Below are 21,785 nucleotides of genomic sequence, written 5' to 3'. Positions count from 1 at the left end.
GAAGCAGAAGCTGCTTATTGCCGGTCAACATGCTGCTGATCTCCGGCTTTGGGCTCCGCACGTGCATTACAGCCCCTACCCTCGGCTGCTGATATCCGGCATGCTGCCCCTGCTGCTGGCTTTCCACCCGCCCGGCTCGCCCACCCAGCTGGATGGTAAGTGAGAAGGGCATCTCAGTGCCCGTGGTTTAATACATATCTCTCTTCGGTAAATGGCCATTAGTACATCCCACACACACTGATTACACACACACAGACTGGCCACCCCCAAATCCTACACACACCCACTCAGACTACACACACACACACATTCTTTTACTTTCCTCTCCCCCACACACACACTGGACTGCAAAAATTTACACACACTGACACTGTTCCACACACACACAATTAACACACACTCACACTGTCCCACACACACAATTAACACACACGCACACTGTCCCACACACCAGTGGCGTGCGGTGAGGTCAGTGGCGTGCGGTGAGGCACTACAGCCATAATGTCTGCCGAATCCTGCCGATGACCCCTACCGCCACCGAGCCAATGCCCGCCACTGCCTCTGAGCCGATGCCCGCTGCCACCACCAATGGCTTACAAACTCGCCCACCATCAACTGACCAGCCCTCCGCCACTAATTTGCAACTCAGTACAAAGCCGCCAATGCCCGCTGCATGCCTGCTCATCATACTTGTGATATATTGTACATTTTTATAGAAAAAAATAATAATTTGTGTTTGGGACTGGGAAGGGAGTGGGAGGAGGACATGAATGCAATTTTGTTGTCCAGGGCTTCCATTAACTTAATGGAGAAGGGTCTGAATGGGTTAAAAATGTAAAAAAAAAACTGAGTGAGGTCCCCCCTCCTAAGTATATCCAGCCTCGGGCTCTTTGAGCCGGTCCTGGTTGTTTAAATACTGGGAAAAAATTGGACAGGGGTTCCCCGTATACTATTTAGACAACCAGCATCGGGCTCTTAGTCCGGTCCTGGTTCCAAAAATACGGGGGACAAAAGATGTAGGGGTCCCCCCGTATTTTTAAAACCAGCACCAGGCTCCACTAGCCAGGGACATAATGCCACAACCGGGGGACACATTTATGTAGGTCCCTGCGGCCGTGGCATTACCCCCCCAACTAGTCACCACTGGCCGGGGTTCCCTGGAGGAGTGGGGACCCCTTAAATCAAGGGGTCACCCCCCCTCCAGGCACCCAAGGGCCAGGGGTGAAGCCCGAGGCTGTCCCCCCCATCCGTGGGCTGTGGATGGGAGGCTGATAGCCATGTAAGTAAAAAAAGAATATTGTTTTTTGTTGTGGAACTACAAGGCCCAGAAAGCCTCCCCCGCTTGCTGGTACTTGGAGAACCTCAAGTACCAACATGCAGGGAAATAACGGGCCCGCCGGTACCTGTAGTTCTACAACAGAAAAAATACCCAAATAAAAACACAACTCACACACCGTGACAGTAAAAATTTATTAAAACACACTGACACACTCACACATACTTACCTATATCCCACGCCGGTCACGTCCACTTGTCCAGTAGAATCCAATAGGGGAATCTGTAAAAATGAGAGACAGATTACTTACCTACATCCCACGCCGGTCACGTCCACTTGTCCAGTAGAATCCAGTAGGGGAATCTGTAAAAATGAGAGACAGATTACTTACCTACATCCCACGCCGGTCACGTCCACTTGTCCAGTAGAATCCAATAGGGGTACCTGTAAAAATGAGAGACAGATTACTTACCTATATCCCACGCTGGTCACGTCCACTTGTCCAGTAGAATTCAATAGGGGTACCTGTAAAAATGAGAGACAGATTACTTACCTACATCCCACGCTGGTCACGTCCACTTGTCCAGTAGAATCCAGTATGGGAATCTGTAAAAATGAGAGACAGATTACTTACCTACATCCCACGCCGATCACGTCCACTTGTCCAGTAGAATTCAATAGGGGTACCTGTAAAAATGAGAGACAGATTACTTACCTACATCCCACGCTGGTCACGTCCACTTGTCCAGTAGAATCCAATAGGGGTACCTGTAAAAATGAGAGACAGATTACTTACCTACATCCCACGCCGATCACGTCCACTTGTCCAGTAGAATTCAATAGGGGTACCTGTAAAAATGAGAGACAGATTACTTACCTACATCCCACGCCGATCACGTCCACTTGTCAGTAGAATCCAGTAGGGGAATCTGTAAAAATGAGAGACAGATTACTTACCTACATCCCACGCTGGTCACATCCACTTGTCCAGTAGAATTCAATAGGGGTACCTGTAAAAATGAGAGACAGATTACTTACCTACATCCCACGCTGGTCACGTCCACTTGTCAGTAGAATCCAGTAGGGGAATCTGTAAAAATGAGAGACAGATTACTTACCTACATCCCACGCTGGTCACGTCCACTTGTCCAGTAGAATCCAATAGGGGTACCTGTAAAAATGAGAGACAGATTACTTACCTACATCCCACGCTGGTCACGTCCACTTGTCCAGTAGAATTCAATAGGGGTACCTGTAAAAATGAGAGACAGATTACTTACCTACATCCCACGCTGGTCACGTCCACTTGTCCAGTAGAATCCAGTAGGGGAATCTGTAAAAATGAGAGACAAATTACTTACCTACATCCCACGCCGATCACGTCCACTTGTCCAGTAGAATTCAATAGGGGTACCTGTAAAAATGAGAGACAGATTACTTACCTACATCCCACGCCGATCACGTCCACTTGTCAGTAGAATCCAGTAGGGGAATCTGTAAAAATGAGAGACAGATTACTTACCTACATCCCACGCTGGTCACGTCCACTTGTCCAGTAGAATTCAATAGGGGTACCTGTAAAAATGAGAGACAGATTACTTACCTACATCCCACGCTGGTCACGTCCACTTGTCCAGTAGAATCCAATAGGGGTACCTGTAAAAATGAGAGACAGATTACTTACCTACATCCCACGCTGGTCACGTCCACTTGTCCAGTAGAATCCAATAGGGGTACCTGTAAAAATAAGAATTTACTTACCGATAATTCTATTTCTCATAGTCCGTAGTGGATACTGGGAACTCCGTAAGGACCATGGGGAATAGCGGCTCCGCAGGAGACTGGGCACAAAAGTAAAAGCTTTTAGGTCACCTGGTGTGCACTGGCTCCTCCCCCTATGACCCTCCTCCAAGCCTCAGTTAGGATACTGTGCCCGGACGAGCGTACATAATAAGGAAGGATCTTGAATCCCGGGTAAGACTCATACCAGCCACACCAATCACACCGTACAACTTGTGATCTGAACCCAGTTAACAGTATGATAAACTTAGGAGCCTCTGAAAAGATGGCTAACAACAATAAACAACCCGATTTTTGTAACAATAACTATATACAAGTATTGCAGACAATCCGCACTTGGGATGGGCGCCCAGCATCCACTACGGACTATAAGAAATAGAATTATCGGTAAGTAAATTCTTATTTTCTCTGACGTCCTAGTGGATGCTGGGAACTCCGTAAGGACCATGGGGATTATACCAAAGCTCCCAAACGGGCGGGAGAGTGCGGATGACTCTGCAGCACCGAATGAGAGAACTCCAGGTCCTCCTCAGCCAGGGTATCGAATTTGTAAAATTTAGCAAACGTGTTTGCCCCTGACCAAGTAGCTGCTCGGCAAAGTTGTAAAGCCGAGACCCCTCGGGCAGCCGCCCAAGATGAGCCCACTTTCCTTGTGGAATGGGCTTTTACAGATTTTGGCTGTGGCAGGCCTGCCACAGAATGTGCAAGCTGAATTGTACTTCAAATCCAACGAGCAATCGTCTGCTTAGAAGCAGGAGCACCCAGCTTGTTGGGTGCATACAGGATAAACAGCGAGTCAGATTTTCTGACTCCAGCCGTCCTGGAAACATATATTTTCAGGGCCCTGACTACGTCCAGCAACTTGGAGTCCTCCAAGTCCCTAGTAGCCGCAGGTACCACAATAGGCTGGTTCATGTGAAACGCTGAAACCACCTTAGGGAGAAATTGAGGGCGAGTCCTCAGTTCTGCCCTGTCTGAATGAAAAATTAGGTAAGGGCTTTTATATGATAAAGCCGCCAATTCAGAGACACGCCTGGCTGAAGCCAGGGCTAACAGCATGACCACTTTCCATGTGAGATATTTCAATTCCACAGTGGTGAGTGGTTCAAACCAATGTGATTTTAGGAGACTCAACACTACATTGAGATCCCAAGGTGCCACTGGAGGCACAAAAGGAGGCTGTATATGCAGTACCCCTTTGACAAACGTCTGAACTTCAGGCACTGAAGCCAGTTCTTTTTGGAAGAAGATTGACAGGGCCGAAATTTGAACCTTAATGGACCCTAATTTTAGGCCCATAGATAGTCCTGTTTGCAGGAAATGCAGGAAACGACCCAGTTGAAATTCCTCTGTAGGGGCCTTCTTGGCCTCACACCACGCAACATATTTCCGCCAAATGCGGTGATAATGTTTTGCGGTTACATCCTTTCTGGCCTTGACCAGGGTAGGGATGACTTCATCTGGAATGCCTTTTTCCTTCAGGATCCGGCGTTCAACCTCCATGCCGTCAAACGCAGCCGCGGTAAGTCTTGGAACAGACAAGGTCCCCGCTGGAGCAGGTCCTTTCTGAGAGGTAGAGGCCACGGGTCCTCCGTGAGCATCTCTTGAAGTTCCGGGTACCAAGTCCTTCTTGGCCAATCCGGAGCCACGAGTATAGTTCTTACTCCTCTCCTTCTTATGATTCTCAGTACTTTGGGTATGAGAGGCAGAGGAGGGAACACATACACTGACTGGTACACCCACGGTGTTACCAGAGCGTCCACCGCTATTGCCTGAGGGTCCCTTGACCTGGCGCAATATCTGTCTAGTTTCTTGTTGAGACGAGACGCCATCATGTCCACCTTTGGTTTTTCCCAACGGTTTACAATCACGTGGAAGACTTCTGGGTGAAGTCCCCACTCCCCCGGGTGGAGGTCGTGTCTGCTGAGGAAGTCTGCTTCCCAGTTGTCCACTCCCGGAATGAACACCGCTGACAGTGCTGTCACATGATTTTCCGCCCAGCGAAGAATTCTTGCAGCTTCTGCCATTGCCCTCCTGCTTCTTGTGCCGCCCTGTCTGTTTACGTGGGCGACTGCCGTGATGTTGTCCGATTGGATCAAAACTGACTGACCCTGAAGCAGAGGCCTTGCTTGACTTAGGGCATTGTAAATTGCCCTTAGTTCCAGGATATTTATGTGAAGAGACGTTTCCATGCTTGACCACAAGCCCTGGAAGTTTCTTCCCTGTGTGACTGCTCCCCAGCCTCTCAGGCTGGCATCCGTGGTCACCAGAATCCAGTCCTGAATGCCGAATCTGCGGCCCTCTAGAAGATGAGCACTCTGCAACCACCACAGGAGAGACACCCTTGTCCTTGGAGATAGGGTTGTCCGCTGATGCATCTGAAGATGCGATCCGGACCATTTGTCCAGCCGATCCCACTGAAACGTTCTTGCATGGAATCTTCCGAATGGAATCGCTTCGTAAGAAGCCACCATCTTTCCCAGGACCCTTGTGCATTGATGCACTGACACTTGTCCTGGTTTTAGGAGGTTCCTGACTAGCTCGGATAACTCCCTGGCCTTCTCCTCCGGGAGAAACACCTTTTTCTGGACTGTGTCCAGAATCATCCCTAGGAACAGTAGACGTGTTGTTGGAATCAGCTGTGATTTTGGGATATTTAGAATCCACCCGTGCTGACGTAGCACTACCTGAGATAGTGCTACTCCGACCTCTAACTGTTCCCTGGACCTTGCCCTTATCAGGAGATCGTCCAAGTAAGGGATAATTAAGACGCCTTTTCTTCGAAGAAGAATCATCATTTCGGCCATTACCTTGGTAAAGACCCGGGGTGCCGTGGACAATCCAAACGGCAGCGTCTGAAACTGATAGTGACAGTTCTGTACCACGAATCCTGAGGTACCCTTAGTGAGAAGGGTAGATTGGGACATGGAGATAAGCATCTTTGATGTCCAGAGACACCATATAGTCCCCTTCTTCCAGGTTCGCTATCACTGCTCTGAGTGATTCCATCTTGAACTTGAACCTTTTTATGTAAGTGTTCAATGATTTCAGATTTAAAATCGGTCTCACCGAGCCATCCGGCTTCGGTACCACAAACAGCGTGGAATAATACCCCTTTCCCTGTTGTAGGAGGGGTACCTTGATTATCACCTGCTGGGAATACAGCTTGTGAATAGCTTCCAATACTGCCTCCCTGTCGGAGGGAGACGTTGGTAGAGCAGACTTCAGGAACCGGCGAGGGGGAGACGTCTCGAATTCCAGTTTGTACCCCTGTGATACTACCTGCAGGATCCAGGGGTCCACTTGCGAGTGAGCCCACTGCGCGTTGAAATTTTTGAGACGGGCCCCCACCGTGCCTGAGTCCGCTTGTAAAGCCCCAGCGTCATGCTGAAGACTTGGCAGAAGCGGGGGAGGGCTTCTGATCCTGGGAAGAGGCTGCTTGCTGCAGTCTTTTTCCCCTTCCTCTGCCCCGGGGCAGAAATGAGTGGCCTTTTGCCCGCTTGCCCTTATGGGGACGAAAGGACTGAGTTTGAAAAGACGGTGTCTTTTTCTGCTGAGAGGTGACCTGTGGTAAAAAGGTGGATTTCCCAGCCGTCGCCGTGGCCACCAGGTCTGATAGACCGACCCCAAATAACTCCTCCCCTTTATACGGCAAAACTTCCATATGCCGTTTTGAATCCGCATCACCTGACCACTGTCGTGTCCATAAACTTCTTCTGGCAGAAATGGACAACGCACTTACTCTTGATGCCAGGGTGCAAATATCCCTCTGTGCATCTCGCATATATAGTAATGCATCCTTTAAATGCTCTATAGTCAATAATATACTGTCCCTATCCAGGGTATCAATATTTTCAGTCAGGGAATCCGACCAAGCCACTCCAGCACTGCACATCCAGGCTGAGGCGATTGCTGGTCGTAGTATAACACCAGTATGTGTGTATATACCTTTTAGGATATTTTCCAGCTTTCTATCAGCTGGTTCCTTGAGGGCGGCCGTATCAGGAGACGGTAACGCCACTTGTTTTGATAAGCGTGTGAGCGCCTTATCTACCCTAGGGGGTGTTTCCCAACGCGCCCTAACCTCTGGCGGGAAAGGGTATAATGCCAATAATTTATTAGAAATCAGCAGTTTTTTATCGGGGGAAACCCACGCTTTGTCACACACCTCATTTAATTCATCTGATTCAGGAAAAACTATGGGTAGTTTTTTCACACCCCACATAATACCCTTTTTTGTGGTACTTGTAGTATCAGAAATGTTCAAAGCCTCCTTCATTGCCGTGATCATGTAACGTGTGGCCCTACTGGACATTACGTTTGTCTCGTCACCGTCGACACTGGAGTCAGTATCCGTGTCTGGGTCTGTGTCGACCATCTGAGGTAACGGGCGCTTTAGAGCCCCTGACGGTGTTTGAGACGCCTGGACAGGCACTAACCGATTTGCCGGCTGTCTCATGTCGTCAACAGTTTTTTGCAAAGTGCTGACACTGTCACGTAATTCCTTCCATACGACCATCCAGTCAGGTGTCGACTCCCTAGGGGGTGACATCACTATTACAGGCAATTGCTCCGCAATTATATGTGATGTATTTCTTTAGCCATATAAGGTTTAAACATGTTTTATTGCGTCTCAGGGCGCTCCCCCCCAGCGCCCTGCACCCTCAGTGACCGGAGTGTGAAGTGTGCTGAGAGCAATGGCGCACAGCTGCAGTGCTGTGCGCTACCTTATTGAAGACAGGAACGTCTTCTGCCGCCGATTTTTCCGGACCTCTTCGCTCTTCTGGCTCTGTAAGGGGGCCGGCGGCGCGGCTCCGGGACCCATCCAGGCTGAACCTGTGATCGTCCCTCTGGAGCTAATGTCCAGTAGCCAAGAAGCCCAATCCACTCTGCAGTCAGGTGAGTTCGCTTCTTCTCCCCTTAGTCCCACGATGCAGTGAGCCTGTTGCCAGCAGGTCTCACTGAAAATAAAAAACCTATTTAAAACTTTTACTCTAAGCAGCTCTGGAGAGCTACCTAGCATGCACCCTTCTCGGCCGGGCACAAAAATCTAACTGAGGCTTGGAGGAGGGTCATAGGGGGAGGAGCCAGTGCACACCAGGTGACCTAAAAGCTTTTACTTTTGTGCCCAGTCTCCTGCGGAGCCGCTATTCCCCATGGTCCTTACGGAGTTCCCAGCATCCACTAGGACGTCAGAGAAAATGAGAGACAGATTACTTACCTACATCCCACGCCGATCACGTCCACTTGTCCAGTAGAATCCAATAGGGGCACCTGTAAAAATGAAAATGATACTTACAAACTTCAATCCACAGGAGGAGAGAGAGAGAGAGAGAGAGAGAGAGAGAGAGAGAGAGAGAGAGAGATGGGGGGGGGAGGAGGAGGGGGGGGGGGGAGTGAGAGAGACTAACCTGCTGCTGCTGCTGCTGGGGAGACCGGCACACACTGTAGGGCCACGACGGGAGGACGGAGCCGGCGGAGGAGGGGGAGAGCCGCACACCGCCGCTCCTGTCAGCGGCAGCGGAGGAGGACGGGGCGCACACTACAGACGCCAATAACCGCCGGGACAATTAACACACACACACACAATTAACACACACGCACACTGTCCCACACACACACACAATTAACACACACGCACGCACACTGTCCCACACACACAAATAACACACACACAATTAACACACACTCACACACACTCACACTGTCCCACACACACACACACACAATTAACACACCCACACAATTAACACACATTCACACTGTCACACACACACACACACACACAATTAACACACTCACACTGTCCCACACACACAATTAACACACACTCACACTGTCCCACACACACAATTAACACACATTCACACTGTCCCACACACACAATTAACACACATTCACACTGTCCCACACACACACAATTAACACACTCACACTGTCACACACTCACACAATTAACACACTCACACTGTCACACACTCACACAATTAACACACACTCACACACAATTAACACACACACACTGTCCCGCACCCCCCTCCCCCGACAGAAAAAAATATAAACATAACTGTAAAGCCCGCTCACCTGTTAAGGCCGCGCGCGCGCACCTCCGAGGTCGCGGTCGCGCGCACGCGCGATCGCGTACAGTACACTGTGCAGGGAGGAGGGGGGAGGAGGAGGCTCCTGGCTGCCGCTGCCTGTCCAGTGTGACAGGCACAGCAGCCGGGGAGACAGGGAGAGCGTCGCAGGTAGCGCCGGCGGAATCCCTGTCGCATGGGGTGTGCAGGCCGTGCCGGTGGCGCCCCCTCTGTTGGGGCTTCCACGGCGCCCAGGGCACGTGCCCTGCTCGCCCCGTGCTAGATACGCCTCTGCCCACACACACACAATTAACCCACACTCAAACTGTCCCACACACACACACACAATTAACACACTCACACTGTCCTACACACACAATTAACAAACACGCACTGTCCCACACACACACAATTAACACACTCACACTGTCCCACACACACACACACACACACACACAATTAACACACGCACACTGTCCCACACACACACAATTAACACACACGCACACTGTCCCACACACACACACACACACACACACACACACACACACACACACACAATTAATACACACGCACACTGTCCCACACACACACAATTAACACACACTCAAACTGTCCCACACACACACAATTAACACACTCACACTGTCACACACACACACACACACTGTCCCACACACAACACACATGCACACTGTCCCACACACACACACACACACACACACACACACACACACACACACACACTTAACACACACACACACTGTCCCACAAGAACAATGTCCCACATACACACACTTAACACACACACACAATGTCCCGCACCCCCTTCCCTCCCCTGTCCCGACACTGCAAGAAAGTATAAAGTTTACCCCGGCCCGCTCACCTGAGGCTGCACTGTTCAGGGGCCGCGCACCCCCCGAGGTCGCGCACGCGCATGCGCGCACCTCCGCGGTCGCGATCGCGCACTCACGATCGCGTACTTTGCAGGGGGGGGGGGGTAGGGGGAGGCTCCTGGCTGCCGCTGCCTGTCTATTGTGACAGGCACAGCAGCCGGGGAGACAGGGAAAGCGCAGCGGGTAGCGTCGGCGGAATCCCTGACGCATGGGGCGAGTGGGCCGTGCAGGTGCCGGTGGCGCCCCCCTCTGTTGGGGCTGCCATGGCGCCCAGGGCACGTGCCCTGCTCGCCCCGTGCTAGATACGCCTCTGATCTGGGGTATTATCAGAATGTGTAATACATTTTTCATTGCCTCAATCATGTAACGGGTGGCCCTATTGGAAGGTACACTAGTCTCATCGTCGTCGACACTGGAGTCGGTATCCGTGTCAACATCTGTGTCTGCCATCTGAGGTAGCGGGCGTTTTAGAGCCCCTGATGACATGTGAGACGCTTGGACAGGCACAAGCTGAGCAGCCGGCTGTCCTATGTCGTCAAACCTTTTATGTAAGGAGTTGACACTGTCACGTAATTCCTTCCATAAGTCCATCCACACCGGTGTCGACCCCGCAGGGGGGTGACATCCCATTCACAGGCATTTGCTCCGCCTCCACATCATTATCCTCATCATACATGTCGACACAGCAGTACCGACACACAGCACACACACAGGGAATGCTCTGACAGAGGACAGGACCCCACAAAGCCCTTTGGGGAGACAGAGGGAGAGTATGCCAGCACACACCAGAGCGCTATATATCACAGGGATATCACCTATAGAGAGTGTTTTCCCTTATAGCTGCATAATATATATATACTGCGCCTAATTTGTGCCCCCCCCTCTCTTTTTAACCCTTTTCTGTAGTGCAGGACTGCAGGGGAGAGCCAGGGAGCGATCCCTCCAGCAGAGCTGTGAGGGAAAATGGCGCCAGTGTGCTGAGGGAGATGGCTCCGCCCCTTTTTCGGCTGGCTTTCTCCCGCTATTTTATCGTTTCTGGCAGGGGTTAATATACACCTATATAGCCTCTGGGGCTATATATGGTGTCAGTTTGCAGCCAAGGTGTTATTATTGCTGCTCAGGGCGCCCCCCCCCAGCGCCCTGCACCCATCAGTGACCGCAGTGTGTGGTGTGCATGAGGAGCAATGGCGCACAGCTGCAGTGCTGTGCGCTACCTTGGAGAAGACAGAAGTCTTCAGCCGCCGATTTTCCGGACCACCTTCTTGTTTCTGGCTCTGTAAGGGGGACGGCGGCGCGGCTCCGGGAACGGACGACGAGGTCGGGTCCTGTGTTCGATCCCTCTGGAGCTAATGGTGTCCAGTAGCCTAAGAAGCCCAAGCTACCACCACTTAGGTAGGTTCGCTTCTTCTCCCCTTAGTCCCTCGTTGCAGTGAGCCTGTTGCCAGCAGGTCTCACTGAAAATAAAAAACCTAAACTATACTTTCTTCTAGGAGCTCAGGAGAGCCCCTAGTGTGCATCCAGCTCAGCCGGGCACAGAAATCTAACTGGGGCTTGGAGGAGGGTCATAGGGGAGGAGCCAGTGCACACCAGATAGTCCTAAAGCTTTCTTTAGATGTGCCCAGTCTCCTGCGGAGCCGTCTATTCCCCATGGTCCTTACGGAGTCCCCAGCATCCACTAGGACGTCAGAGAAATACTAACCGCATGCGCACTGCGAACCATGCGCATGCGCATTTTTGCCTTAATCGCTCCGTTGCGAAAATCGGCAACGAGCGAACAACTCGGAATGACCCCCTATGTTCAAAGCACTGTGACTCCATGCAGATTGGACCAAGCTACGTGTTCCAAATAGAAAATAATAAATATAATAAAATATATATATATATATATATATATATATATATATATATATATATATAAAACTATTGTTTGCACTGTTCTGTGCATTGTACCCCAGTATGCTGTAGCATGTTTCATAGATGTGCTATAAACTGGCGTGTGTTTGTGCCGCTGCTCTGTCACTTAGTAACCAGCCAGCTCGCTGCAGCCTTTGGCCATTATTGGTGGTGAAAAGAATATTGGGCCTAATTCAGATCTGTTCGCTCGCTAGCTATTTTTTTGCAGCGCTGCAAACAGATAGACGCCACCTATAGGGGAGTGTATTTTAGCTTTGCAAGTGTGTGAACGCGTGTGCAGCCGCCCTGTACAAAAACAGCTTGTGCTGTTTCTAAGTAGCTCTGACCTTACTCAGCAGCTGCAATCACTTCAGCCTATTCGAGCCCGGAATTGACATCAGACACCTGCACTGCAAACGCTTTGACACGCCTATGTTTTTCCAACCACTCCCAGAAAACAGTCAGTTGACACCCACAAACGCCCTCTTCCTGTCAATCTCCTTGCGAACGGCTGTGTGAATGGTTTCTTCGCTAGAACCAGTGCACAACAACGATCCGCTTTGTAACCGTACGCCGTGCCTGCTCATTGCGGTGCATATGCATGCGCAGTAGTTACCTGATCGCTGTGCAGAGAAAAACGCTAGCGAGCGAACAGATCTGAATTAGGCCCATTGTGAGCTGTGACATGGTCAAAGTTGACTGGAGATGACTGGAAATGAATGTTACTGAGGTTAATATAACTCTAGGAACAAAAAAAGAACCCAATTATGTGATTTTTAGCTTTTTTGGTCAATCTTGTCACAGCGATTTGCCAAAACCAAATCCAAAACCACATGACGAATCAGAGCCACATCCAAATCCTGCAAAAATGATCCGGGGCACATCTCTACACAAAATAGTTTTCCCTTTGCAAGCTGCTATTTTGCAGTGTTTCAGGCAGGGGCATAGCCAGAACTTTGTGGGCCCCATAGCAACATTTTGTCCCAATGCTTATAGAGAGACATCTTGCCACAGTTGTTAATTTTATGACATTAGTGTCCTAGTTCATTTTCTAAACTACTGTAGTAGTGCATTAGTTAATGTTATGCCCCATAGTAGTACCCTAGTGTTTTTTATATGGACCATAGAAGTTCCCCAATTCACATTATGTCACACTGTGGGGGTGCCAGTACACATTATACCACACAGTATCCCCAATGCATATTATCATATACATTTCATATTATGCCATACTATAGTGCCTCTACTTCATACTGTGCCACATTACAGTGCCCCAGTTCATATTATATAATATTATAATGTCCTTCAGTTAATTTTATATCACATTGCAATGAGCAGGTTCAGGGGCCTAACTAGATGTATTGTAGGTCCCAAGCCAATCGTTTGTAAGGGCCCCTATGTACCACCCAATGGTAAAACTGTATATAACCTATGGCTTTGGCAGGAAAGGTGGGCCCCATAGCAGCTGCACTCCCTGCATCTATGGTAGCCATGCCCTTGGTTTCAAGGCTTACATAGCTTCCAACTTAAGAATATGGACAGTGCTCACTTTGTCAACAACATCATACCTAGGTTTACCAGCTGGGACTCCCCTGATCATTTCCATCTGCTGGTTCATATGAAGGGAGACTTCCCCTTCTGATTATGACATCAGCCAAAATAGTCATATGGCATTCATTACTGACATCATAGTGTATCTGTGAATACCAGGAGCTGTGGATAAGAGAAGTGTGCCCAGCACTCAGATTGTCATATGTACCCAAATATATGGTACCCAACATTTCCACTACAATACTAACAAGAGTTTCTGCAGCAGGGTCCATAGGTTATCCACAGGATAACAATGGGGGATATGATGGAGCGTCAGCGGATTGGCACCAATCGATCAAAGCTTTCTGGCCTCCCAGGATGCAATGGGCCCGTCCATATATCCCCGCCAACTGGCTCAGGCAAATCAGTTTTTTGTTTGGTGCGGCAGGAGCTGGACCATGGTCAGAGGGCTGCTGTTTTTTAGCAGCCCTAAGCTTTCTTATTTTTATAGTCTTACTATTTTTCTGAGTGATCTTTCTAAACAGCGTCTTATACGCATATTAGAAAGAGTCGCTCCAACGACCCTCCGCCGGGTCGCGACAACTCTTACCCACGAGTACAGTGCTGTTTCGGCGTGCGTCTGTGTCAGATATACTAGCAGGTCCATCAGACGTCACCAGGCTGTGTCCGGAGCACGGGGAGAAGGTAAGGCATCGGTTCCACTTAAAAGGGGAATACGGACACAGCCGCACTGTTTTGGGAAGGAGACTACCAAACAGTAGCTGACACGCCGCCAACGCGGGTGCTCCAGCGCTAGGCCTTAGGGATCATAGGCACCAGGAATAGCATGAGGCCGCGATCCCTAGGGTTGATGTCAGCAGGGGGAGTCAGAAGCTCTCCTGGTCACCCCTCCCCCGGTTCATGACCAATTTCCGCCGAGTCTCCCGCCATGAACTGTTTCCCCGCTTCCGTCTCAGACGCTACCACGAGGGGACCCGGTCGCAGCATAGGCGGCTATGTGACCGGTGCGTCTGTGTTCACTGACTGCTACCACGAGGGGACCCGGTCGCAGCATAGGCGGCTGTGTGACCGGTGCGTCTGTGTTCACTGACTGCTACCACGAGGGGACCCGGTTGCAGCATAGGCGGCTGTGTGACCGGTGCGTCTGTGTTCACCGAGCACTACCACGAGGGGATCCGGTCGCAGCATAGGCGGTTGTGTGACCGGAGCGTCTGTGTTCACTAGGTTCAGGGAGCAGCAGTGTACACTAGTACCGTCTGGATCCACTCAGCGTTCGCTAACGTATGGTCGATCTTGGAAGCGGGGCGAGTCTCCCTGTATCCCACTCTGTTGAGTATGGGTAATACAGCAATAAATCTCTATCTACCTTTTGAGTATGAATAGTTAGATAAGTGCATATTGTATATGAGTCTGTATACATTTACTGTTGTTTCTTTTGCATTGCGTCTGAATACGTTAGATCTGTTAAACATGATTCAGTAAATGTGTTCTCCTACATGCTTAAAATGTTATTGTAGTTGATGATGTACTCATATTGCTTATTATACTAATGTATAACATGTGACTGACTGCTAGTATGATGCTGACTTTATATATGTCTGTCAGTTTGTTTTGCAGATCCTCAATGCTGGTGCATGAGTAGGGTCGGATGGATATCATTTTAAAGAAAAAAGGTTAAAGTGATTACAGTCACAAAATTGTGTAGTACACTGTGGAAGTGCTGATTATTTATCATGTATAAGTGCGGCAATGGTGAGGACACTCATACCATGTTTGTTTTGCAAAGCTGTATTATCCTCTCATGATCTGGTTCAGGATGGCTTGTGTGCATAATGTTTTAGCTGAGCAAAAATACGAGGCAGAGGCAGGTAAAAGTATATCCGCTTTGGGCTATCTTTGCACAGACTTGATACAATAAGTTGAATGGATAATTCCCCCAAAAAATCTGTACCAGGGATAGGGTTACACTATTAGCCCTTATATGCAGATCCACTTATGGTGGATCACTCCTAGCAGCAGCTTCTCAGAACCGGTGGTAAGTAAATCTTCACCCTCACAGGCTACACATTGGCCCTCATTCCGAGTTGATCGGTCGCAAGGCGAATTTAGCAGAGTTACACACGCTAAGCCGCCGCCTACTGGGAGTGTATCTTAGCATCTTAAAATTGCGACCGATGTATTCGCAATATTGCGATCACAAACTACTTAGCAGTTTTAGAGTAGCTTCAGACTTACTCTGCCTGTGCGATCAGTTCAGTGCTTGTCGTTCCTGGTTTGACGTCACAAACACACCCAGCGTTCGCCCAACCACTCCCCCGTTTCTCCGGCCACTCCTGCGTTTTTTCCGGAAACGGTAGCGTTTTCAGCCACACGCCCATAAAACGCCGCGTTTCCGCCCAGTAACACCCATTTCCTGTCAATCACATTACGATCGCCGGAGCGAAGAAAAAGCCATGAGTAAAAATACTTTCTTCATAGCAAAGATACTTGGCGCAGTCGCAGTGCGAATATTGCGCATGCGCACTAAGCGGAATTTCACTGCGATGCGATGAAAAATACAGAGCGAACGACTCGGAATGAGGGCCATTGTTCAGATTCATCACAAGATGAAAGCCCAATTTATTCTACTTCATCATATGAAAAAGAGGTGGGTCTCAGCTCTGGAATTTAGCTGAGCTAATGAAAGCAATGAAGCCATTCTATCCTTAGAGGATACAGCAGAGCCTGTGTTAAAAACCAAGGCACCTGTGTTTAAACATCCCAAAACCTGAGTTTCCAGGGTCAGATCAGCTGACGGAAATCATGGAAGAGGCTTGGGCTACGCCCGATAAGAAATTAAATTCCAATTATCCTCTTCCAGCTGGGGATTGTTTAAAAAAAAGGGGAGGTGGCTCCTAAAGTAGATGCAAAATAATCTACATTGTCTTTGCTTTCAACATCACGGATAGGAGTGTGGAAAAAAACATTTATTTTCCTCTCTAGGGCAGTCATAAGGCCAAGCCTTGGCTTCGGCTTGAATGGCAAAGGCAGTGGTTGCCTGGGCTGATGCATTGGAAGGAGATTTCTCAATAGAACAAAGATCTCATATAGCTCATATAAAAAATAAAAATAAAAAAAACTGCAATGTTCCTGGAAGCATTGGATATGGGCAAAATATTTACTCCAGGGCATCAGCCCTAACTATACCTGCTCTTAGAGCAGTTTAGCTGGGTACTTGGAAGCTGATTCATAATCTAGGAAGGTTTTGGAATCATTGTTTTTTCTGAAAATATTCTTTTTGTTAAGAATTGACAGATATTCTGGAGTCAGAAGCAGACTCCAAGAAGGTCAGGTTCCTTTCACATATAGTTTCAAACCTAAAAGTTCCACATTTCGGCCCTTTTTGGTATCTAACAAGTCGGGGAAGACTAGGAAAGCATTGGGCTATCAGAAGATCTACAGCTACACCACAAAACTGGATGGGCCCAATATCACCTGATTTTTGGGAAACTAAGCAGTGTTGGGCCTGGTTAGTACTCAGATGGGAAACCATCTGGAAATACCAGGTGCTGTAGAAAAATAAACCATCAGTCTGATGGTGTGGGCCTCCGCCTGGGAGACCCCAGGCTGGGGAGCCGACTTCTTCAGGACACACAGATCTGGCACGGTATCTCTATTTTATGCTTTTGCCTTCAAGACAGCCTGCCACCTGTGGGATTATGACTGAACGCCTCTAAGTTAAAATCCCCCCTAAGCGCAATGATAGTTGTCGCCATAGTAATCCTGCTCAGTACGAGAGGAACCGCAGGTTCAGACATATGGTGTATGTGCTTGGCTGAGGAGGCAATGGGGCAAGGTTTTACTCTAACCTGGTTTTAGTTGGAAGCCAAATGGGTCATTTCGGCCCATGCTCAATCCTAAAATGCTGAACAAATACATTTGGAACCTCAGTTGCACGTGGAATCGTTACGTTCCTTATGTGTGGCATGGAGCCAGGGGTTTTATCGTATCCCTGGATATACAGGATGCTTACCTACATGTTCCTATACCACTGTCAAACAGTGTTGTCCAAGGTTTGCTATCCTCCAAACAGCATTTTCAGTTCTAGCCCTTACCCTTTGGGTTAACCGCAGTCCCCAGAGTATTTACCAAATATATGGGGGTAGCCAGCAGGGGTTAAGGATTTCCCATACCTCGACGATCTTTTAATTCTGGCACAGTCACAGAGACTGCTCTTTTGTCATCTGAAACAGACAGTAACGTGTTTGCAGAGGCACGAGTGACTCATCACTTGGAAAAATCATCTCCAGTTCCGTCACACCGGATGACTCACTTGGGGGCTGTACTGGATCAGGTCTACAGAGAGTAATTTTTACCTCGCAACAAGATATCCAGGGTTCAGCATAGGATTCAGGACTTGCCACACAGTCAAACGGTATCCATTCACGCAGCAATGCGGGTGATGGGTTTGATGGGATCTGCATCGACAGGAGGGAGTATGCACAATTCCACTCTAGGTCTCTGCAGCGTCTGATTCTTACCAAATAGAATCTACAGTCACACCACACTAGATATGCCTGGATCTCATCGGATCAGGGAAGATAATAGGATTTTAATACCTACCGGTAAATCCTTTTCTCCTAGTCCGTAGAGGATGCTGGGGACTCCAAAAGGACCATGGGGTATAGACGGGATCCGCAGGAGACATGGGCACACTATAAGACTTTGAATGGGTGTGAACTGGCTCCTCCTTCTATGCCCCTCCTCCAGACCTCAGTTATAGGAACTGTGCCCAGGGAGACGGACATTTCGAGGAAAAGGATTTTTGTTACAGTAAGGGTGAGATACATACCAGCTCACACCCCAAACACACCGTACAACTGGATTAGCAGGAATACCAGATACAGTATGAACGAAAAAACAGCAACTAGCTGAACATAACCGATACACAACCTTCGTGTAACCGAAAACAACAACTAACAATACAACTGCAAATAACAGTCCGCACTGGGATGGGCGCCCAGCATCCTCTACGGACTAGGAGAAAAGGATTTACCGGTAGGTATTAAAATCCTATTTTCTCTTACGTCCTAGAGGATGCTGGGGACTCCAAAAGGACCATGGGGTCTATATAAAGCTCCAGACTGGGCGGGAGAGTGCGGACGACTCTGCAGCACCGATTGAGCAAACATAGTAGCTGCTCGGCAAAGTTGAAGTGCCGAGACCCCTCGGGCATCCACCCAAGATGAGCCCACCTTCCTGGTAGAGTGGGCCTTCACTGACTTCGGCAACGGCAATCCGGCCGTAGAATGAGCGTGCTGAATCGTATTACAAATCCAGCGTGCAATAGTTTGCTTGGAAGTAGGATTTCCAATCTTGTTGGAAGCGTACAGGACAAATAGAGCCTTCGTTTTCCTAACAAGAGCCGTTCTGGCAACATAAATTTTCAAAGCTCTCACGACATCGAGAGATTTTGGCACTGTCACGGCATCTGTAGCCACCGGCACCACAATAGGTTGATTTATGTGAAACGAAGACACCACCTTCGGCAGAAAATGTTGACGAGTACTCAATTCTGCTCTATCCACATGGAAAATCAAATATGGGCTCCTGTGAGACAAAGCCGCCAATTCCGACACCCGTCTGGCGGACGCTAAGGCCAAAAGCATGACCACTTTCCAAGTGAGATATTTCAACTCAACCTTTCGCAAAGGTTCAAACCAGTGAAAGATCCCACGGTGCCACGGGTGGCACAAACGGAGGATGGATATGCAGCACTCCCTTCACGAAAGTCTGAACTTCAGGAAGGGCGGCCAATTATTTTTGAAAGAAAATAGATAAAGCCGAAATCTGCACTTTGATGGAACCCAATTTCAGGCCTGCATCCACGCCTGCCTACAAAAAATGGAGGAAACTACCCAGCTGAAACTCCTCCGTAGGAGCTTTCTTGGCTTCACACCACAACACATATTTTTCCAAATACGGTGATAATGCTTCGCTGTGACCTCCTTTCTAGCCTTAAGGAGAGTGGGGATGACTTCCCCGGGAATACCCTTTCGAGCTAGTCTTGAAATACGCATCGCCCCTGCAGTAACTGGTCCTCTCTGAGAGGAAGCGGCCAAGGATCTTCTATGAGCAATTCTAAAAGATTCGGATACCAGGCCCTCCGTGGCCAATCTGGAACGACGAGTACTGCCGGAAACATTGTTCGTCTTATGATCCTCAACACTTTTGGAATGAGAGGAAGCGGAGGGAACACATATACCGACTGAAACACCCACGGAGTCACCAGGGCGTCCACTGCACTGGCTTGGGGGTTCCTTGACCTGGAACAATACCTCGGAAGCTTCTTGATGAGGCGAGACGCCATCAGGTCTATTTGAGGAATTCCCCAACGCCTTGTCACTTCTGCAAATACCTCTTGATGAAGAGCCCACTCTCCTGGATGGAGATCGTGTCTGCTGAGGAAGTCTGCTTCCCAGTTGTCCACGCCCGGAAGGAAGACTGCTGACAAAGTGCTCACGTGTTTTTCCACCCAGCGGAGAACTCTTGTGGCCTCCGCCATCGCCGCTCTACTCTTTGTTCCGCCCTGGCGGTTTACGTACGCCACCGCTGTTACATTGTCCGACTGAATCAGGACAGGCAGACTTCAACGAAGGTGTTCCGCTTGCAGAAGGCCGTTGTAAATGGCTCTTAACTCCAGAACGTTTATGTGGAGACAAGTTTCCTGGCTTGACCATTTTCCCTGGAAACTTCTTCCTTGTGTGACTGCTCCCCAGCCTCGGAGACTTGCATCCGTGGTCAGCAGGACCCAATCCTGGATCCCGAACCTGCGTCCCTCTAGAAGGTGAGAACTTTGCAAAATCCCGACATGGTCAAAATACCAACATTTAAAATACCGACAGGGTCAAAACACAGACACGTAAAATGCCAACAGGTCAAAATGCCGACATGAGTTTTTCATGATTTTCCCATTGAAACCGACTTGTTCATACTTTACCATCCCAGTGGACCTGGAGGGGGAATATAATAGTGTGCCGAGCACAGCGAGGCACCGTGCCTGAAGCGAGGGGACGCGGTACACTTATATGATGTCCATGTCGACCTATGTCGACATACACACATAAAAACCCAATGAAAACTCATGTCGGCATTTTGACCTGTCAACATTTTACATGTCGGTATTTTTACCTTGTCGGAATTTTTAATGTCGGTATTTTGTCCATGTCGGGATTTTGACCTTGTCGGGATTCTGACCATCGGTCAATTGTTGTCGGGATTTCGACCGTCGGGATTTAGATTGTAGGTATTTCATACCGATCCCATTAAGGTTATTCAGTCAGCGCTGGCTGTTTACTGTATAGACTGCCTACTGGGGCGCTGTGTGGCTGGCTCCATATACTCTGTGTCTCTCTGAAGGAACTCTGGGGAAAACTGTGTCTGCATTTGTGTGTGTGTGTGTTTGTATAGCTCACAGAAACATGTCTAGGAACTCTGTATCTTGTGCTGCAGAGTGTGTATCTTCTCCCGAGGAGTCTATTCCGTGTACTCAGGACTGTAATATACCTTCTCAGCCTTCTGAATCCGAACCCCCATGGGTGGATTCTATTAGGGGAATGATATCCCAGATTTCATATCGAATAGCTCTAAATGAGACTGAAACACAGGTTTTGAGAAAGTCTGTTGAGGTTTTGTCGTATTCAGCTCCCACTACCTCTTCAAAGACCCCAATTGTTTACCCTAAGAAGTGTGCTCTTGCCCACATAATGCAAGCTGACACGGATACCGACTCTGATACAGGGGACGGTGATGGGGATATGCAGGGGGGAGATGCATCCCTTGCTAAGGGGGTGCAACTCATGATTGAGGCTATTAGGGACATTCTACACATTACTGATAAGGTACCTGAGCAAGTAGAGGAGGCTTACTTTACTGACAATAAGAAATCCTCCCTTACTTTCCCTGCGTCTAAGGAATTAAAGGCATGGGCCCTCATTCCGAGTTGTTCGCTCGCTAGCCGCTTTTCGCAGCAGTGCACACGCTAAGCCGCCGCCCTCTGGGAGTGAATCTTCGTTTAGCAGAATTGCGAACGAAGTATTAGCAATATTGCGAAAAGATTTTACTTAGCAGTTTCTGAGTAGCTCGAGACTTACTCTTCCAGTGCGATCAGTTCAGTGCTTGTCGTTCCTGGTTTGACGTCACAAACACACCCAGCGTTCGCCCAGCCACTCCCCCGTTTCTCCAGCCACTCCCGCGTTTTTCCCAGAAAAGGCAGCGTTTTTTCACACACTCCCATAAAACGGCCAGTTTCCG

The 21,785-nt window shown here is 49.0% G+C and overlaps 1 long non-coding RNA gene across 1 annotated transcript in view; it reads left to right on the top strand.

Annotated features, from left to right (window-relative positions):
• Window positions 1–9,284: 9,284 nt before the first annotated feature.
• Window positions 9,285–21,785, top strand: part of LOC134911850 (uncharacterized) — a 34,383-nt gene continuing 21,882 nt past the window's right edge. The window contains exons 1-2 of the long non-coding RNA XR_010176897.1: window positions 9,285–9,324; window positions 15,099–15,166. This is a non-coding gene — a long non-coding RNA (uncharacterized LOC134911850). The remainder of the gene's footprint in view (window positions 9,325–15,098; window positions 15,167–21,785) is intronic.

This window comes from Pseudophryne corroboree, chromosome 4, assembly GCF_028390025.1.
Source record: "Pseudophryne corroboree isolate aPseCor3 chromosome 4, aPseCor3.hap2, whole genome shotgun sequence".
Taxonomy (NCBI): Eukaryota; Metazoa; Chordata; class Amphibia; order Anura; family Myobatrachidae; genus Pseudophryne; species Pseudophryne corroboree.
The sequence above is the reverse complement of the archived record's forward strand: the minus strand, read 5'-3'. Positions and strand labels throughout refer to the sequence as shown.